General features: G+C 31.3%; 1 protein-coding gene across 5 annotated transcripts in view; it reads right to left on the bottom strand.

Moving 5' to 3' along the window:
• The window catches only part of LOC143253019 (dopamine receptor 2-like), a 115,012-nt gene extending 102,458 nt beyond the window's left edge, over positions 1 to 12,554 (bottom strand). For 3 of the 5 annotated variants that reach the window (XM_076506076.1, XM_076506087.1, XM_076506098.1), the window contains exon 1: positions 12,353 to 12,545. The gene's annotated coding sequence lies outside the window, so the exon portion shown is untranslated. Of the gene's footprint in view, positions 1 to 12,352 lie in introns of all 5 variants that reach the window. The other 2 variants (XR_013029304.1, XR_013029305.1) reach the window with 1 other exon arrangement.
• Between the last annotated feature and the right edge of the window lie 7,716 nt (positions 12,555 to 20,270).

Here is a 20,270-nt window from a genome sequence, read left to right as displayed (position 1 = left end):
CTTGTACACTTATGAGCAAAGATAATGATTTCGTTGTTTCAACACGTCGTAAATAATTGGAAAGAATAGATTGTCACTATTTTAGTGGTCGTTACACGTTATTCTTTAATACATTAGTGTTCTAATGAAGAAAATACTTAAAATAGTAAATCACTCTTTTATATAGATTACTAACTTTAAATGTAAATCATATCATGCAAATAAAATACATTAAACTTTGTATTCATCTTTCTATTGAAAGCCGCTAAATAAGTATAGAATTTAAAGATCTGTTTGATCAGTGACTCCAGTTCATAGTGTCAGCTGAAAATGTATCAAAATAGCATATAAAACAGTAGATCAGTATTAATGTTACATCATTTTATTATATATTTAGGTTTAAATGAGACATTTGTAGCTGCCTAAAAATGTATCAAGATATCTGTCAAAACATTTTATGAGTTATTAACTTTAGATACAACATTAACCTGTCAACCCATGAAATAGAGTACTAGCCATTAGATCTTCCATTGGCAATAAACTTATATGTTACCATGAAACTCATCGTATGTTTAGATTGAATGTAAGTTTTGTAGATCTGCACGAGGGGAAAACATCACTTATCTCGATATTTATTTGTCTGTTACTTTTACTTAGCCCGAAACCTCGAGAATGTTGTCAAATACTCAGTCCTTAATTTTTCTTTTCTCCAGCAGAACATTGTAGTGACAACACATACACCAGTTTACCGTTAAAAGATATCAACGGTCACAAAACTATTGAAAAAAGTGTCTTCTTTCTCTACCAGTCACATTTTATCAGGTATCATAAAACTCAAGTCAATGCAACTTAAGTAGAACTGTGTGATAATGTGGAATGACCTATTCCTATTACTACAAACAACAGAAATATAACAATGATTGTACACTAACTATTTAAATTAATCTTCGTAATCCAAATGTGCTATAATTTACTTTTTGTTTTAATAAAAGTTTTATTTGTTACAAGTAACGCTAAATGTCATGCTATCCGTCAGAGTTTACTCTCTTTTGATATCAGTTGGAGGTCATGTGATGAGCCAGTTTTTCATTTTAAAAAGTCTGTTCTAAGCGGATTGAAGCACAGGTTTCAGATGCAGTAAGCAATAATCGAACGCTAAGTAATAAAATAAGCAGTTACAATAATTATTATGGTGACTAACGTTTTGTTAAGAATGTATAATAATATATGACAAACAACTGTATAATTTATGTTACCAAAACTGTAACCACTTCATTTATATTTTAAGATCATTGGACTAGCTAGCAGTTCGATTATGTGTTGCAAAATAAATTTGTTTAACTCACAACTGACTTTTGTTTTCTGAATTAGGCCTATCAGACTGGTAAAGTGTGTGTCAATAGTTGGTTATGCCATTATATTGAAAGTATCGCGAAAGAAAGCTTGATATTTGATCGTGTTTTGTCACAATCCTTTCTTATTTGAATAACTTCCTGTATTTGTGTGTTCTAGTTTGACGTCAGGTGCCGTTTCGTTACTTTGTGAAATTATAATAGGAAATGGAGAAACAATACGTATGATAAACCAAATCTAAGCCACATGTTTATGTGAAATTTCCTGACAGTGTCTTGGGGTCTGAAAGTTTGGTATTTTAAGCAGTAGTATGGTTAATCGATATGAATTGTTCATCTATTATATTTAGTTGTAGGGTAATGATTTGTGAAAGTGTAACAGATAATTGTCTGAAACGGGCTACGTATTCCATACTTCCCAAAATGTGTGTTTGTTTGTAGTAGAGTTTGCCTGTAATCAATGACTATATATAAAATAGACGGATAAACAAGAAGTGATTCGTTCATTATGTTTAGTTGTAGCAAGTTGTATTAGCACAGACGTTAAAATATGCAAACTAATGATTTTAGCATAATTAAATCTAGATGTTGATCATATGTGAAGGTATTTTAACGGTATATTTTTTAAAACCTTATGAACAGATGTTAAAATGATAGTAATTAAATATATTCATATGCAAAAGTTTGCCTTTGTAAAACACAAGTTAAAGTAACGTGTAAAATATTTTGTCAAGTTATAAAGTCAAATTAGTAAAAGTGTTATTACATAATAATCGTTTTATTGACGATGTAAACTGTTGTATAAACTAAAATTTAAGAGCAACCTAAACTTATAATTATGTATCATGGCCGCCTCTTGTCATTGCGGCCTTGCAATATTTTTACTCTTTCATGGATGGTCTAGCAATACATTCTGATTTGTTAAAATGAACAGTCATTAAAACGATGGTAATTAATTGACGTTTTCAGATGATCACATCCTAATTAAATGTGAATGTCGATCAGATTGCAAAATCATTAAACATTGTATTGAGTGTAATATTGACTTTTTAGGACTATTTAAATGGTAAAGAATTGTAATAATTTTATGGTAAGCATTATTTTATGAAAAATTAATTTTAAATGATTTAATTAGCTAATAAATTACTATTAAGTGTACTTTTTGGAAGATTTACTTATAAATTATTTAATTAACTATTGCAGTAATCATTTAAATTAATTAATTATATTCATACTGAGATATGCATTGTATGAGTCATTGTATTATGGCCTTTATAAACACGTTTTCTACTTTGTGGTACTATTATATTTTGACTGCCTGTCTGGTATCAAACTATAATCTCAAACTTCTCTAATACAGTTACGCCATCTAGTGACATGTTATGAAATACTTGTCGCCTGTTGTTGTGACCTAACAACACGTCTCTACAATGCGCTCCTGATGATAACCTGATGACATGTTGAAAAAGTATTCTAAACTAACTGTTGTAAAGTGTTATTTTTTATCTACAAACTAAGTTCATATGTATTCGTCTGCCTGTGTGTGTGTGAATAACATTCTATGTATTATGTTTATTATCGTTGTCGACATCTGTTTAAACGGAAGCTCCTTTCTAAATTTGGATCCAACAAAGACAGCAATGATATGTTTGTTCATGATTTTGTTGTCAAATTTTTTCATGAAACTATATCCTTAATAGGTGTGTATTTTTATTTAGATTGGCAGGCTCGTGATAATGTGATTGTTTTATTCGAGGCTTTGTGTGGAATTACTAAAAATAATTTTAGCTCTAGGACCGCTAAATTTTGTAAAACAATCCTTTTAAAAAGTTAACGAAGCATTAAGTCATGGCTCGCTCCATCGATGTCTAGGGGAAAATATGATTTTTCTTCAGAAAATTATATATATAAAATGTTATAAAATGCTTTAGAAACACGAATTATAAACCTAAAGATTCACTTAACTGAAGCAAAAATAAAGATAATAAACAATGCTTTCTATTACGAGTTTTGTATTTCAATAACGATCCTTTTTGGATTTTAAATTTACATTTTCTATGAAGATCATCATATGTTACTATAACGACTTATTGTAACAAAAAATATTTCCACTACTTGCACTATAAAATATGAAGACATTACCATTATTATATATAATGTATATATGTAGATTCTTTTAATTCATTACGAAATGCATATTAACTGAACTGAAGTGAAAATAATTAACCATCGGTGTTAAAATTAATAAAGTAACGCACAAATATATCAACAATGTAACGCTTTCAATGCATAATCTGTTACACATATTTTACTATTATTAAACCTCACGAACTGAAGCATGGTCTTTTTTAGTAACACCTATAAACTAGAAACACTTAACAAAAATCAACTGACGATAAAAACAAAAAAGCTAAATTATAATCCTAGTATTTCATATAATAAATCACGAACTTAGAGCGTATTTTTTTTTTAGTGAAGTTACTAACAAGACTGAGTTAGTTTCGAAAATAGCAAGTGTACTTAAAACACTTACCCAGCATAAGTTTGTAAGGTTATACATTCAAAAAGAAATCCAAGGTTATATACAAACAAAGAGGGCTTTCGTAATAGGTTTAATTACTTACGGCAGGGTAAATTGCTCAGGACGAATGTTGAAGGGTTGCCATGGGATCAAATTGCTTACCTCATTTTTTTTTAAACTTCCAGTTTCCCGAGTAGAACTGAATGTGACGAATGTATACATTTTGTTTGTTATTTCTTTATTACTACATGCTTTATGTTTGAATGTACGTCATATCATTATAAGTGTATATATTAAGCATAATAAGTATACACGAAATCTCAACACATTCACTATCGAACGTTAATCCAAGAATAATATATGCAGGAAGTGTCTTGGCGTTGGAAGTTTGAAGTGCTCTCATTTCAGGAATTCTTTTAGATTTATTAGTTATTTATTTTCACCATATCAGAGAGGTGCCAAGCAGTTGTAAATTAATTTCGATAAATTCAAAAATCGTTCCAACATATTAACCATGATAGAATTAATTGCTAATGTAATCTCACCAACTAAGGAGAATTCTCTAGAAAATGCACCTTATAGTAATCTTAAATCTACAATTAAAGAAAACTTTAAACAAAACAATTACAATACAAATTAGTATGAAGTGACATATATACATATATATTGATGAAGCAAGTATTTAGTGTTAGTTCCTCAAACATATTGAATTTCAAATAAAATAGTTTAAAAGATGAAATATTATGGTGAAATTAAGAAGTAATTTTTTATAAAATATACGATATCAACGAACTAAAGAACCTGAATCTGAGAAAGAAAGATTAAAGTATATTCATTTATCCTCCTGAAGAAAAATGGTGAACAGTTCGGAAGCCCTCGAGTTTTGAGTCTCGTTTGAATACCAATTATTTGTCGCATATTCTTGCTGCTTTTAAGCATTCGGTCTTATTTTTCAGTTTTATTTATAGAAATATTCCAGAAGAAAACGTTGCTTTAACAGACAATTTGAACTGGTTACTATTATTAGTTATTGGTAATTATTTCACAAAGTAGATAAACCGCTATTTTGGGTGCTATGATACTGATATCCGTACTTCAGTAAATCCAATCTTTATATATTACATTCCAACATCAGTAAAAGACCAATGCAAACCACTATGCGATTGCCAACTGGGAAGTGTTGTATCTAGTTAGGTATCTAAGATGAAACGCTCATGCAAATGTTTCGTTTTAGGTATACAAAGAAGGTTTGTTTCGTTGGTAGTTATTAAACCCAAAGCTACGCGATGGGCTATCTTTCTGGTATTTAGCACGGGTTTTAAAACGTGTTTTTTGGCACTGTATACCCTTAAACGTTGAGTCAGTGAGGTAAGTAGGTGTAAAAATAAAGATTTTACCACTTTTAAAACCTTTAATACTGACATCCTATTAGTAAATACTAATAGTTTATTGGCTCTTGGAAATATCTAAGAGAAAACAAACTGTAAAAACATAGTACCTTTGCTTGATTTAAACATAATTATCTATTCGAAAATTAATTTCAGATTTTAAAATAACCAATGCATGTAATTCCTCTATCTGAAAACGCTAAACACATACCTTCCAATGTGACGAATAGTTCGAAAATGCAAAGTAAGGAAATTTCTAAACCTGCTTCAATATTACATGTAATTATTCATTATTACAAAATTAAGTAACATAATTAATGATGAAACATAAAAGCACAAACAAATTGGTGCAAATAAAACTAATAATACAAACGACATGTAAGTTAACTGATTGACCTAATTAACTATGCTCTTTATCTTTTGAAACGTACAACAGAATCTAAGGTATAATACTAAAGTGAATACACAATAAGCCATCTGCTCTCTCCGTCCACCGCGGAAAATCGATTTTTTGTTTGTTTTTGAATTTCGCACAAAGGAGATCGCTGATTCGAATCCCTGTCCTACCAAACATGCTCGCACTTCAACCATGGAAGCGTTATAAAGTTACGGTCAATCCCACTATTCGTTGATAAAAGAGTAGCCCAAGAGTTGGTGGTGGGTGGTGATGACTAGCTGCCTTCCCTCTAGTCTTTCACTGCTAAATTAGAGACGGGGACAGATAGCTGTCGTGTATGTTTGTGCAAAATTCAAAAACCCACAAATTATATTAGCAAATTCAAGTTCATATAAGGATAAACCAATTATCCAAAAACAAAAGGGAAAAAGTGATAAAATGTTATAAATTAAAATAAAAATAGTTTGTAAGAATGAAATACTTCTCATAAACTCTCATAAACATTTTCATGTTCATTGATACAGAATAGCAAATTATGAAAACTGTTTAAAATGTTTGATGTTACCAATGTAAAAAATAATAATATTTTAATCTCACCAGTAGGAAATCTAGTAAAGATATTATGGAAATGAAAACTTTCGATTGTTTTAGCCCTTTTCTCATTTCTTTTACTTTGTTTTTAATGGTTTTACAAATGGTAACGTAACGGCATTTCCAAAAACTCGTACTATTTAAAGTATCATAAGCCTTTACCTGTTACAATCAATAAATCTTTGGACATAGTTTTCACTGACACTGGTTTAGATGTGTATTTCAATGTTAATTTAAACAGTTTGGAAATCCAAGATAGATTCAACATTACATTAGTATTTTTCACGTACAAAAACTGATGGTAAAAAACAAAACTCAAGACGTTACTGTATTACATTATCTGTCAGTTTTAATATGTTTGCATAAATATCCAGAAATGGTGAATAACAAATTATAAAATTTAAGGTTATATGATAACTTATTTCAACCCAACGTTTCGATATACGACTTTTAAGATTTACTTTTAAAGTATTTATTCTGAAGTTGTTTTGGTAATATCAGTGTTTAACACTGTTGTAGGAAACGTAATTTGGCTTAGTTTAATAGAGTTCTAGGAAACGTAATTTGGCTAAGTTTAATAGAGTTCTAGGAAACGTAGTTTGACTAAATTTAACAGTGTTCTAGGATACATAATTTGGCTACTTTTAAGAGCGTTCTAGTTTTACTTAGTAGTTTTACTTAGTTTAACAGTGTTTTAGGAAGTGTATTTGCTTTAGCTAAAGTTTTGAGAATCTAACCTCACACCTATAAATATAACCAACGCAAAAGTCAGTATATATTATTGGTTTGCTATAGTTATGTACTATAAACCTCGGAAGCTATAATTGTGATTAACGCTTATTAATCTGGAACTTTTCATATGTTGACCAGGAACGTTTAGAGATTTCGAACATAACAAACCATTTAACTTAAGGGATTCATATCGGATATTAGTATTTTTACGAAAACATTATATAACTTCAGTGGCGGATAATTCGACCTGCTATTGGAGAGTGACCAGCGAAGAACGCAGAGCAAGCTTGCTTCACGTTAAGTGAATTGCATCAACTCAAGATTAATTCACTCATCGTGAATTCTCGACAACGTGTCAATAAAGATAGAAGATTCAATTTTGTTTGAAACTTTGTAAAATTTTGTACATAGATCAATATTTGTAATAACAGTTATTGTAAATTGTATTATTGTTTGTATATCAAACTATATTTGCATGAGAAAATAAAACTGTGTATAAGTCTTGTTGGCAAATATCATAAATTAGATAGATATCGACATTTATTTAACTTCTAAATTAAAATTCTTATTTAACTCAATTTCAGTTTTATTTGAAATTGTAATACGTAACAATAGTTATACATAGAGTACGGTTAAATTTTACAAAATATTTTATAAAAACGCTCGTGGTTGCATTAGTTGTACGCGCACTCTAACTACGTTTAACAAAATGTTTTACAAAACGGTTCTTTCCGTTTGTTTGTTTTGAATTTGGAGCAAAACTAAACGAGGGCTATCTGCGCTAGCCGTCGCTAATTTAGCAATGAAATACTAGAAAGAAGACAGCTAGTCATCACCACTTACTACCAGATCTTGGGTTACTCTTTTATCAACGAGTAGTGAGATTGACCGTAACTTTATAACGCTCCCATGGCTGAAAGGGCGAGCATGTTTGGTGTGACGGGGATTCGAACCCACAACCCTCAAATTACGAGATGGTTAGCATGGTAATGCCGGGTATGGTGTAAAATGAAAAATGTGTTTAGAACTTTCGAGTTTGAGTCCAACTTATTTCAACAGGGATTCGAATCAGCGATCTTCTTTGTGCGAAATTCAAAAACAAATAAAAAAATCGATTTTCTGCGTTGGACAGAGAGAGCAGATGGCTCATTGTGTATTCAAAAATGTTATAAAGAACACTTAGGTGACCATCGGACTGTTTAATCACATAACCATTGTCGAGCCAAAAACGTTTCTGGTAGTTGCCCCCAAAGAGGGTCGAAGGTCGTCTGGAGAATTCACCTGTTTTAAATATTCGCACCGTTCATTATACAATAGTATGTTGTCTATCAGTCAGTCAGTAGGCAGTAAAACAATGTCAAGAAACGCTTAATGCCGCAAGTTGGAATGTCTTAATGTCAGTAAAACGTGCGTATGACACGAGTCATGACAAGAATTACGAGTTGTTCTAGGCTATAGCACTGCATTACATATGAACTTTAAAAGCAAAAAATATATACTTTGTCCTCTTAATGTTTATTTTATTTACTCTTAAAACAGAACGCATCCAGGAATCATGTGGATTTAAAGTACATTTAATATTAGTTTCCTACATAATCTGACTGGCTTTGACACTGATCTTACAGAGGAGCTCAATAGACTCTATAGCATCTTCTAGAAAATGTACTTTTGGTATAAATATTACATACACTCTGATTATATTTCTATCGTATCGTCTTCAAAAGTACATTACAGTTCCATATCGCTAAGGAAAATAAGTATATCGGTATAATCTGAATCTATATTCTACACAAAGAGATTACCAGTTTCGCTTTGAAAACAGAAAAGAAATTTTCATACTAGACATCACAAACTTCCAAACTATTTGCATCTAAAACGTTTACTGAGTTTATTATATTACAAATTAACTTTTCTAACTTACAATTGTCAGTTAAATAACCGAAATTATAAATGAATAAATGCTGCAAACGTTGAAATTGCGCCATTTTCTTGAACAACGACAAAGTATAGTGCTTGTCTTAACTATAGTTTAAAAAAAGCAAATCAAAGAAATGTCTTTAGAATTTTACTTGTTAACTTTATGATTCAAGCTTCTAAAAAGTTGAAACATTATCTGGTTACGTAGGCAGGATAAATTTTTTTAATAAGTATAAATATTGTTGTTAAAGTAACTATCTATACTGTAATTCAATAATTTATATGCATTTTAATATGCAACTTCTTTTTTTTTGTATGTTTTTCTTCAAATATTTTTATTAATTCAAATAGTTTTGTATTTTCAATAACCAGTTAAACAATTTTCTAATTATTGAAAAAACTACTGTCCAAAATATTAATTTTCCCCACTTTCGGACTTGAGATTCACCTGCAACAGATAAAATCTGTTTAATAATACAGTGAAACGTTCTTAGCTGGTTTGAAAAGATCTTAAGGCATGCTTTAGCTGACCTTAAACTTGTTGCTATATTGTCCTCTAGCTTTCAGAATCGGGAAACACTAAAAGTTATTGGTTGTTATAACCAAAAAAACAACCATACAAAATATGAAAGTTAGCTCAAAGAAAACTTTAATCACAGCAAAACACCTATACTTATAAATGAAACACGTTTTCCTTAAAATTATTGTAGACTTTAAGTGAGTTTTGAGAAGAGAGGGATCTGACATGAAAACGTTCTTCCCGCAAATTCCCATTGTTATTATTTTTAATTATTATCTTCCCAATAACGTGTGTTTCATATACTGAAGAAGACAATAAAATCCGATACTTTCAGGATATTTTAAAATTTGTTTAATAGGAAAAGTTCCTTAGTTATTAACGGTCTATTTAGAGTATATCACATTGTTTCTTATAATTAAAAAAATTGTCGTAATATTCACTTTTGTATTTCACACGGTAACCGGAGAATTATATTTTATAATATACCTTTGTTAGACAGAGTTATCTGTTAGTTTGATACTTAAGAACATGTAGACAATAAATGTTTAAGTTTTTTTTTTTAATCAATTAATGTTTAGATCAACAGAGAACAAAATCGCTACTCTATGTAACTTTCTTATACCAGAAAAAATATTAACGGAGCAAATGAACAACATATAGAAAAAATATATATATAAGATATTTAAATCACCAAAATGTAGAAAAAAATACTACAAAATCTATACTATTGTTAAAAGAAATTAAGCATCAAAGTGGGATTTACTGCTGTGAATATTAATCATGTATTAAATACTCAGCTATCTTTTTCAGTAATATATATGTTTTAAAATAATAGAATCTACTTTGTTCCCTATTATTTATTCAATATTTTCTTAACTTCTATACATTTATTCATCAAGTGATTCCTAACTTGTAAGCATTTGAGGAAAAACGTGGAACAGTCTTAATTTACCGGCCGGTAAATACGTCATTCTATAGTTGAGGTCCTATTGTTGAAAAATCGCACTCCACTCTCTCAGGTTTTATAATATTGCCTTTCAAATTCCATTCAAGCAGCTCAGAAAATTTCAGTAGGTGCTATTGATTAGCTGTCTTTCCTCTGATTTATTAGTTCTACATTAGGAACAGTCATCTCAGGTAGATTTTGTATAGCTTAGCGCAGATATTCGAAACAAACAAATATGTAAATGCTTGAAAGTTAACTTTTCTTTCTTTACGAAAGTGTACTTCTACTATTTTCTCTGATATTTCATCCTTTTGTAACGGATTTACTGTTATACGTTTATTTTAATACTTATATTTGTTTAAGTTTGATGCACGTGACGTATATTGTTGAATGTGCATTGCGAAAGTACTGCCTGTTCTTTAAATTTGTAAATGATTCTTGAGAGCACGAGTCAATAATATAAGTTTTACGAAAATACAAGAGCATTTTCGAATATTGTTGAACGTTCGAGAATCTCGTCTAATTGGTAGGAAAGCTAACCGACACACAGTATTAAAGTATTATAAACCTCGGAAGCTATAATTGTGATTAATGCTTATTAATCGGAAACTATTGAATTTTAACCAGGGACGCTTATATATTTCAAACATTATAAACTGCTCAACTTTAGAAAATTAACTTCAAACTTAGTATTTCTATGATGACAATTAATATCTTCGTTGGTAAAAAGCCAACTTGTAAATGGTGTGAAGCAAACCAAAAAGTGACAGCTAGCTAACTAGCTTAAGCGAGGTGTAACAATATCAACTCAGAATTAATTTACTCGTCATAGACCTGGACCGTCAATAAAATATTCAGCTCTAGACCAGATAGAGGACTCAGTATAGTTCGTAAGTTTGTAAAACCATTATTATAAATTGTACTGTTGTTTGTATATTAAAATATATTTGTGTTAAGAAACATAATTTTGTGTATCAGTCTTGTTGCCAAACATAATAAATTTGACACATATCGAAATTAAAATTTCCGTACGTGATATAATAGATCGAAGACTCATCCAAGATAAATTATAATACTTTGGAAAATAGGTACAAAATCTTGAAATATACACATTTAAAAATAAATAACTTAAACTGTAAATTTAGAAAATACACTCCAAGAGTCTTAATTCTATCATTATGTAACTTTCTACACTAGCACCTGAATTGCTAAATAAGAAATATCTCGACGAAAGCACAAAATAATTCTCAATCCATTTCAGTTTTAAATGTTTCAATGTTATTTTTACAGTATTAGTTTTCAATCCAATTAATTGTCCGATCAATCCAATCCAATCTTAGCAAGTATTCAGATTTATTATAAAAACCAGAGGTGTTCAGAGAGCTTCAAATCCCTCTTTTTCTCACTCGTAGTTAAAAGTGATTAAGGCAACACGATAAAAAAACGGACTTAGTTTAGAATGTTCTTTTTAAGTGTTACACTACTGTTAAGTCGTATCTCGGATGGAGTAAAGCCGTCTCAAAACTAATATCACGGAAGAGCTAACCAAACAATCAGAAATCTGAGCTGCAAGAGCGTCTTAAGAATTTTCAATAGATTTTTAAAACCTATTTAATCGTAAAAACCACAGAATTGTGAACTAACTCGTAAATACGTTTACCTTAACTCTCATTTCTTCAAGTTGCTCGTAAAGTACATATCGTTATTTCTAGTTGGAGGGTTGAGTATTTTCAGTATTACATTTCTATATCAAGTCCAAGGAAACATAATTCACTAATTTATATTTAAACTTATATCAACTTACAAATTCTCAATAATCGTGTGTATGCTTGTCTGATTTCTTGTGGCTGAAATTCGTATGAATTGAAATCATAGAACTGCTGTTAATTATTTATCAACAGAAAAGAACAAAGTTAAACTTGTCGAGAAAAGAGCTATAAAAATATGTTACTGCAAGTACAATAATGACAATAGAAAAAGATTTACTCAGTAGAAAAACAGACACTTACAGATATTTCTTGGACTGGGCAACAATATGTGTAGATAACGTGTTTCTATATGGTTTAGGCCACTCAAAGAATACTCCTTTACGCTTCCCAACACCAAGATAAGTGGTGCGTAAACAGCCGTAGGCAGAAGTGTGCAGTAGAGTACTTGAGATTTCTTACAAAGACTTGCACACGGTAATTAGATATAAAGAAAGAAACAAATAAAAACAGTCATAATGAGAGAGACAGAGATATCATAAACCAGGAAGATAAAGGAAGAAACAAATAATAAGTGGATGGGTGAACTGGCGGTTAGATTTGCAAGATAAATATGTTATTCTTAATTTAGTTTTTAGACAACTTACAGTTAACAAAAATATATACACACACTCACACACATATAAACTAAAACTTAAAAGACAATTATTTTCTTATTTCATACATTAAAATTACCTCTAGCCTTCTTACTGAAGTTTTTCGTAGTTTCTTTTTAATTTCGCGCAAGGTTACACGAGGAATATATATGTAAAAACGGCTGGTTTGGGTTGAAAAATTTTTTTATGTAGAAAAGCGAACAACGTTTCGACCTTCTTCGGTCATCGTCAGGTTCACAATGTTGAACTAAAATTTTATGTTGTATTAATAGGTAAAAGTTATTGTTGTGCAAACACACTTGTTTCTACATGGTATATGACATGTATACTGCAACATTCACCACATACTTTGACTAGATGCCTTCTTTCTAGTCTCTTACTATAAATTTGGGACGGCTAGCTTTCTGAACCTCACGATGACCGAAAAAAGTCGAAACGTTACTCTCTCCTTTACATAAAAATTTTCCTAAACCCAAACCAGCCGTTTCTCCATATATATTTTTCTCTACAAGTGGGTTTTCTGGTCATCACTGATTACATGAGGAAAATCTGCGCTAGCCGTCCCAAATTTACAATAAAAGACTAGAGAGAAGACAGCTAGTCAAAGTAGGTAGTGAATGTTGGAGTATACATGTCATATATCTTGTAGAAGCTAGTGTGTTAGCAGAACAATAACATTTACCTATTAATACAACATAAAATTTTAGTCTAACATTGTATTTGGAAATTTCATCAATAACTCACCCTCTTTTAAACAGGCTGTTTAAATTTGAAAGTTGTGTTTTGAAAATAATTTAAGTAACGAATGATTTTCATATTGTTGCTTATTTATTAGGCTTAAATTATTTTATTACGTACTGGTCTAAGATCAACTGAAATATCTGATCCATGGAACAAAAGCTATTCATACATATGTTATTTTTGTAAAAACGCCCTAGTGGTTTAATCTAGTAGATAAAAGGATTTTTTATCCTACAGTCAGTTTACCATCACTTAAGCTTTAAACAATCCAGCTGTTGTCAGAACGAAGATATTATGCTGGCAAGAAGATTTTTGGAGACTTGACATACCCCTGATGCTATATCGACACCACCCGAAGTAAAATATTACATAAATATACAACACTTTTAAAGTAATGCACTCACGCACTTACATTCCTGAAAAAAAAATTATGTTATGCTCTAAGCTACATTTTTATGTAAAAGGCTGTTAATGGACTAATATGGTGTTTCCTATAATTTCTTTGCCAATGCACATTTTATTTCAAACGTTTCATCCAAGAGTCTGTTGATTTTTGCCTATAAAATGTGTTAGTTCTTAAAACAGGCGCTAGGGGTTAAACTGAAGTGTTACAAAACGCTAGTTATTTCTTTTACAGATATTTGAATCACACGTTTTGTACTGAGTTTTATTATATGTTAATAATAAAATATTAACTTAACTACTGGATTACATTCGCTGCAAGATGATGTTTAAATACTAATCTAAAAAAACAACAATGGTTATTCGAGCCAAAGTTTAGCCAGCGTTTTGGTAGTTTTGGATTAGCAATATTTTGTGTGACTTTTGAACCTTAGTGCGTTCTTTATTTTTTGAAACATCAAAATTTTAATCATCTCAGCTTTAACACAATATATTGAAAGCTTGTGCTCGAGAAAAGTATCTTTGTTAAGCTTGTTATTTAAATAAGAGTCATTAAAAACATTTTCTACTTTCAAATAAGTAATACAAACCAATGTATCGAATTCAAGTGCGTTTGGGAAAAAGTTATTCCTAATTTTTCATTCATTTTTGACGTTGAACGTTACGGCGCCACCTATTAAAGTTTAAAATAATATAATTAAACCTTACCCTCCCCAAAAAAAATCCAAGGTAACTATTTTCATATATTTGTATATTTTGAGACAGAAATCTTAAAATTCGATAAATAAAAATATTTTTGTTAAACTTTATTTTTCGACAAAACAAATAGATATATTTCCGATAAATGAGAATGTCTTTTATGTTTGTCTTCTTTGTGATAAGGTAATGAATAATGTAGTTTCAATGAATAGATTTAACTGATACTTTGTTACATTTCTTGTTATTTATCTATACAAGATGCATGTACTGATAGCAAAACAAGTTGATGACAATCTTATAAGAGCTTAAGGACTCACGTACAGCAAACATTTAGTGGAGTTGAAAATTTCAAATTACACCATGGTTTCTCTTTTATTCTGTGGACTCAGAAGGTAGCCCGATGTGGTTTTGCCATAAGAAAACACACACTGTTTTACTCTTTACCTGAATTCGTCCTTCAGCAGATACGTTATGAAAAGTTACTGTAAACATTGCTGGCTCACTGATATATATATATATCATTATATCTGATGGTATATTTATTTATTTCCAAGAATGCGACATTTTCAGTTTGTTGTCAGTTTTGTTAACTTATAACTCCATTTTTTCATGGAGTTAATATTACAGCATATTTATTTTATAATCTAACACATAATAAAATAATAAATACATATTTTGTAATAAAGTACCAACTGTCCTCTGTTTGTTATTTTTTACATTTTCTAGCATAAGAAGTTATGCCTAGGGAACTTATAGCATTTTAAGTATTTAACATTTTTACTAAACGAATAGATTTTTTTGTAGAGTTTCAAAACGTATTATAGGTATTTATCTTTAAATGTTATATTTCCAGCTATCCCAACAAGCTCTGATATTGGGCGAAAAGTCTCGTCAACGGCGGTTTGTGTTGTAAACTGCATACAGTCTAGTTTCTATTACATTTCTCCTTGTTGGAAACCTGTAAAAAAAGCCAGTAAAGACAGATCTGTAGAGAAATATAATCGGTCTATTGTTTATACGTTTAGTATAGATTGAACGTAAGTTTATGTAACTCTGTTAACAATAACTATTGTTTATACGTTTAGTATAGATTGAACGTAAGTTTTGTAACTCTGTAAATTATACAAGGGAAACTTCAATTAATTCAATGTTTGTCTACATCTTGTGGACTCTTAGCCGCGAACACTGACAGTTTTGACATCAGATTTCAAAGCTGCCATCAGACACGGGGTCCCTGATTCCTCTTTCTGTCAACAGAACCAGACACTGTAGTGTTCAGAAACTCCAGTTTTACACATATTTAACATCAAAAGAACGTTTTTATCAATGATCACAAATCAATAACATTTTCTCATCTCTATTAGATACTGTTGGGTCCTTAACATAAAAATATGTTATTGTGAGTGTGACTTAAGAAAGAAACGTGTGATACCGTGTTGTGACTTTGTCTTATTTCTGTTACTGCATTGAATTTTACTGATTTTTCTAAATCGTACAACAATTTCGGTGGCGTTTAAGATATAAGCACTAAAACTATATTATCATGTTAAACGGTAGGAATAATACTGACTTAATTATAATAAGCATGGTCTTTGACAATGATCTCCAAAGATAAGTCTGATCACGTTGGTGAATTTCTGATATAGTTTTTATGTGAGTTTACATGAACACCCTTTAGAAACTAATTTTGTGTAAAATGATAGATATTTCTTTTCTTGCAGATTATTCCTTTCTTCGTACAATCACAGAACTTACAACTATGTCACTCTATTGAAAACATCGAGTATGGTATTCACGGTACTTATTTTTCAATTACAGAGTGATGTAACATCAGAGTATATAACACATTCCCTGAAAGTTTTTAAGTACTTATACAATAAAAAATTAATTTTCCCAGTTACATCAATGTTCTGTGTTGTTATATATCAGAAGAAATATATTCTTGGATTCATAATATTCAAATACTGCATGATAGTACAACAGATTAATTCAAAAGCTGAGATCACTGTCGTATGACTATTGAACAAAGTCTAACTAAGTAGAAAGTATATAAGAACTTTGTATGAAAGTTAATTTAATCTTGTCAGTTCAGTATTTTATAATTCATACATGTTATAGTTTGTGTTATTTCTAAATATAAAAGTGTATCAAGCTGTCGAAGAAACTTGTTCCTAGGGTAAATTTGATTAACAAAGCCTAAATTGTAAGATGTACGATACTGATATTTCTATATAATATCTAAACAGTTGCACCCTGAAGAAGATAGACTATGGGTAGGTCTTATTAAGTTATATTTTTAAAGAATAGTAGCTTTAAGCTACAAATGTGTGAGTTCTAGATGGAAAGCAGAAAATAACTTCCTAATTTACCCTCGAAACTTGAGAATGTCATAAACGTAGGTTTAGCTTTCTGTATCATGTAAAGTAAAAGAATAGATAAATTCGTTATTCACTGACTGTAAAATTCAGTACCATATAACTTATTTTGGATTAAAGTACATTCTATAATGATAAAAATTAAACTTGATATATTTATAAAACGCAAAAGAATCATCTCTTCCTATAAACGAAACCTTTTTCGTAAGAAGTAAAAAAATTGATATATTTTGCCATAAACTTCTACTGATTTGTTGTTAAAAGCTTCAAAAATAAAATACAGTGGTACCTCAGTTCTCGAACGACTCCCTTCTCGAACAAAATGTTTGAGAAAAAAATGTCTCGGTTGTCGAACATAAAGTCGGTTCCCGAACCAAGCTGGCGTGGCCCGAACTCTCGAAATAACCGGACTGATGACTCGAACGACCCTTCGACCATTTTCGGCCCACGCCAAGCTTGCCCAAAACATTTTAGCCGCACCTATCGCTCAGTCCACACTCCCGCTAAAATCTGCTGTGAACGTTCTCGTTTTTCTCTTTGTTTATTTTTATTGTTTTTATAAATATTCTGATTAAATAAGCCACCATGTGGTCAAAAAAGGATAACGAAAGCATCAAACCAAAAAGAAAAGTTGTTAGAGCCACAATAGAGATGTAAAAAGATCTCATAGCGAAGTATGAGAGTGGTGTTCGCGTGTCTGACTTGCTACACAATTTAGTATGGCGAAGTCTACAGTCTGCACCATACTGAAAAACAAAGAGGTCATCAAAGGAGCTGATGTTGCAAAAGGAGTGACAGTGCTTACGAAACAAAGATCACAAACAATGGAAGAGGTAGAAAAACTGTTGTTGATTTGGGTAAACGAAAAACAGTTAGCTGACAATAGCATTTCTGAGACCATCATTTGTGAGAAAGCAAAGCAGTTGCATGCGGACCTCCTGAAAAACACCCCTGGAGCGAGTGTTGATACAAGTGATACCTTTAAGAAATAGTAGGGGGTGGTTTGAAAAATGTAGGAAGAGAAGTGGCATACGTAGTGTGGTGAGACATGGGGAGGGTGTCAGTTCTAACAAAGACACTGCTGATAAATTTGTTAGGGAATTTAAGGACTATGTAGAAGCTGAAAGTTTTATTCCCCAACAAGTGTTCAACTGTGATGAGACAGGCCTCTTTTGAAAGAACATGCCAAAGAGAACTTACATCACCAAGAATAAGAAATCATTGCTATGACACAAGCCAATAAAGGACAGGCTAACTCTATTGTTATGTAGTAATGTAAGTGGGGACTTAAAACTTAAGCCTTTGCTTGTGTACCGTTATGAGAACCCGAAGATTTTTAAGAAAAATAATGTCCTGAAAAGTAAACTAAATGTTACGTGGAGGGCTAATAGTAAACCATGGGTAACCAGGCAATTTTTTATGGATTGAGTCCATGAAGTGTTTGCTCCAAGTGTAAAGAATCACCTCACGGAAAAACAGTTGCCACTCAAGGCCCTTCTTGTGATGGATAATGCACCTGCTCACCCACCAGGCTTGGAGGACGGGTTGGTGGAGGAGTACAGTTTCATTACGGTGAAGCTCTTGCTCCCTAACACGACTCCTTTCATTCAGCCCATGGACCAACAGGTCATATTGAACTTTAAGAAACTTCACACCAAAGCACTGTTTCAACGGTGCTTTAAAGTGACCTCTGACACAGAGTTAACCTTCAGAGAGTTCTGTGAAAATCACTTTAATATCCTCCATTGCTTGAGGATCATAGACAAAGCCTGGAGGGAAGTGTCTTTGATGACTATGAACTCAGCCTGGAAGAAATTGTGGTCAGACTCAGTAGCAGATAGAGACTTTGAAGGCCTTGAGGCTGAGCCTGTTGTCGAGGATATTGTCTCACTAGGCAAGTGTATGGGCTTAAATGTGAGTGGTGATGATGTAGTTGGTGGAAGACCACAACACTGAACTCACCACGGACGAACTCCAAGACCTTCATAAGGAGCAGCAACAGAAGGCAACTGAGGAAGTGTCTTCAGATGAGGAAGAGGGAAGGGAGAGTGTTTCTAGTTCACTAATCAAGGAAATGTGTGGAAAATGAGGAGAGTTACAAAGTTTTGTGGAAAAATTTCACCCTGACAAAGCTGTAGCAAACTGCAGCATAAACCTTTTCAATGGCAATGTCATGTCTTACTTCAGAAACATTTTAAAATTCAGGCAGAAACAAACATCATTAGACAGGTTTTAATGAGAAATAGGTCCAGTAAGTCTCAAGCAGGTTGTAGCGGTGCAAAGAGACAGGAAAGAGAAAGAACCCCAGAAAGAGAGTTACCGGACGTTTTTATGGAAGACGACTCCCCTTCCAAACAATAATAACTCTCCTACTCTCCACGTTCCTCACCACCTTTCACTTACACCATCAGCTCTCCTCAGCACAGGTAAAGTGTGGTTAAATTTTCATTTATTGTTTTTTATTGTGTTTATAGTTTTTGTGGTTGACTTTATGCATGTAAGTATTATTATACAGATATTAATAAGCAAAATGTTTACTTAAAATGCTTCATAATGCGTAATTTTTGGAGATCTGTAATGGATTAATTTAATGTGCAGTATTTCTTATGGGAAAAATTGATTCGGTTTTCGAACAGCCTTCTGGAACGGATTAAGTGCGAGAACCGAGGTACCACTGTACATGCACATTATGTGTGGCAACTCCTGGATAAGGACACCTTTAACGAACTTGAAATTTTGTTAATAAATATTTTAGTGTGTGAGTAATTGATAAGTCTTTGATTTTACTTGAAGACATTGATGGTAAGATACTATATTGTGGTGAAACAAATCAGTTTTAAGAGATAGAGGAAAGGTAATATGGTCAAGTACTGATATTCAGTAATGTGAGAACGTATTTTATATTACATTCATAGTTATGCATTATGTTTGACTAATAACATGTTAGAACAAACATATAACACAAGTATTACATTGAGCTGTTAGTCAGTATTTTATAAAGTAAGATGTTTAAGTAGATAACGCATTAGTATCTCTTGAAGATTTGTTAATAAATGTTTCTGTATGCTCGTTAAGTGCGTAGTTTTGTTTACATATATTAATAATCACATGTTGGGTTAAACATGTTTTATATGAAAGTACAATCAGAGACTTGTATCAGTTGTTAAAACATACATGTTAGAAACCGTTATTCTTAGTACATAATTTATCACAAATGACTAAGTTAGATATAAATTATCAGAAATTTGATCTTTAGTTTGAACAGAATCAAATTATTGATGAATTATCAACATAAGATGAGTATAAGTTATATTTCCCTAGTGAACCTGTCTAAATTTTTCACTAATT

Source organism: Tachypleus tridentatus, chromosome 1 (assembly GCF_004210375.1).
Source record: "Tachypleus tridentatus isolate NWPU-2018 chromosome 1, ASM421037v1, whole genome shotgun sequence".
NCBI classification, from domain to species: Eukaryota; Metazoa; Arthropoda; class Merostomata; order Xiphosura; family Limulidae; genus Tachypleus; species Tachypleus tridentatus.
The sequence above is the reverse complement of the archived record's forward strand: the minus strand, read 5'-3'. Positions and strand labels throughout refer to the sequence as shown.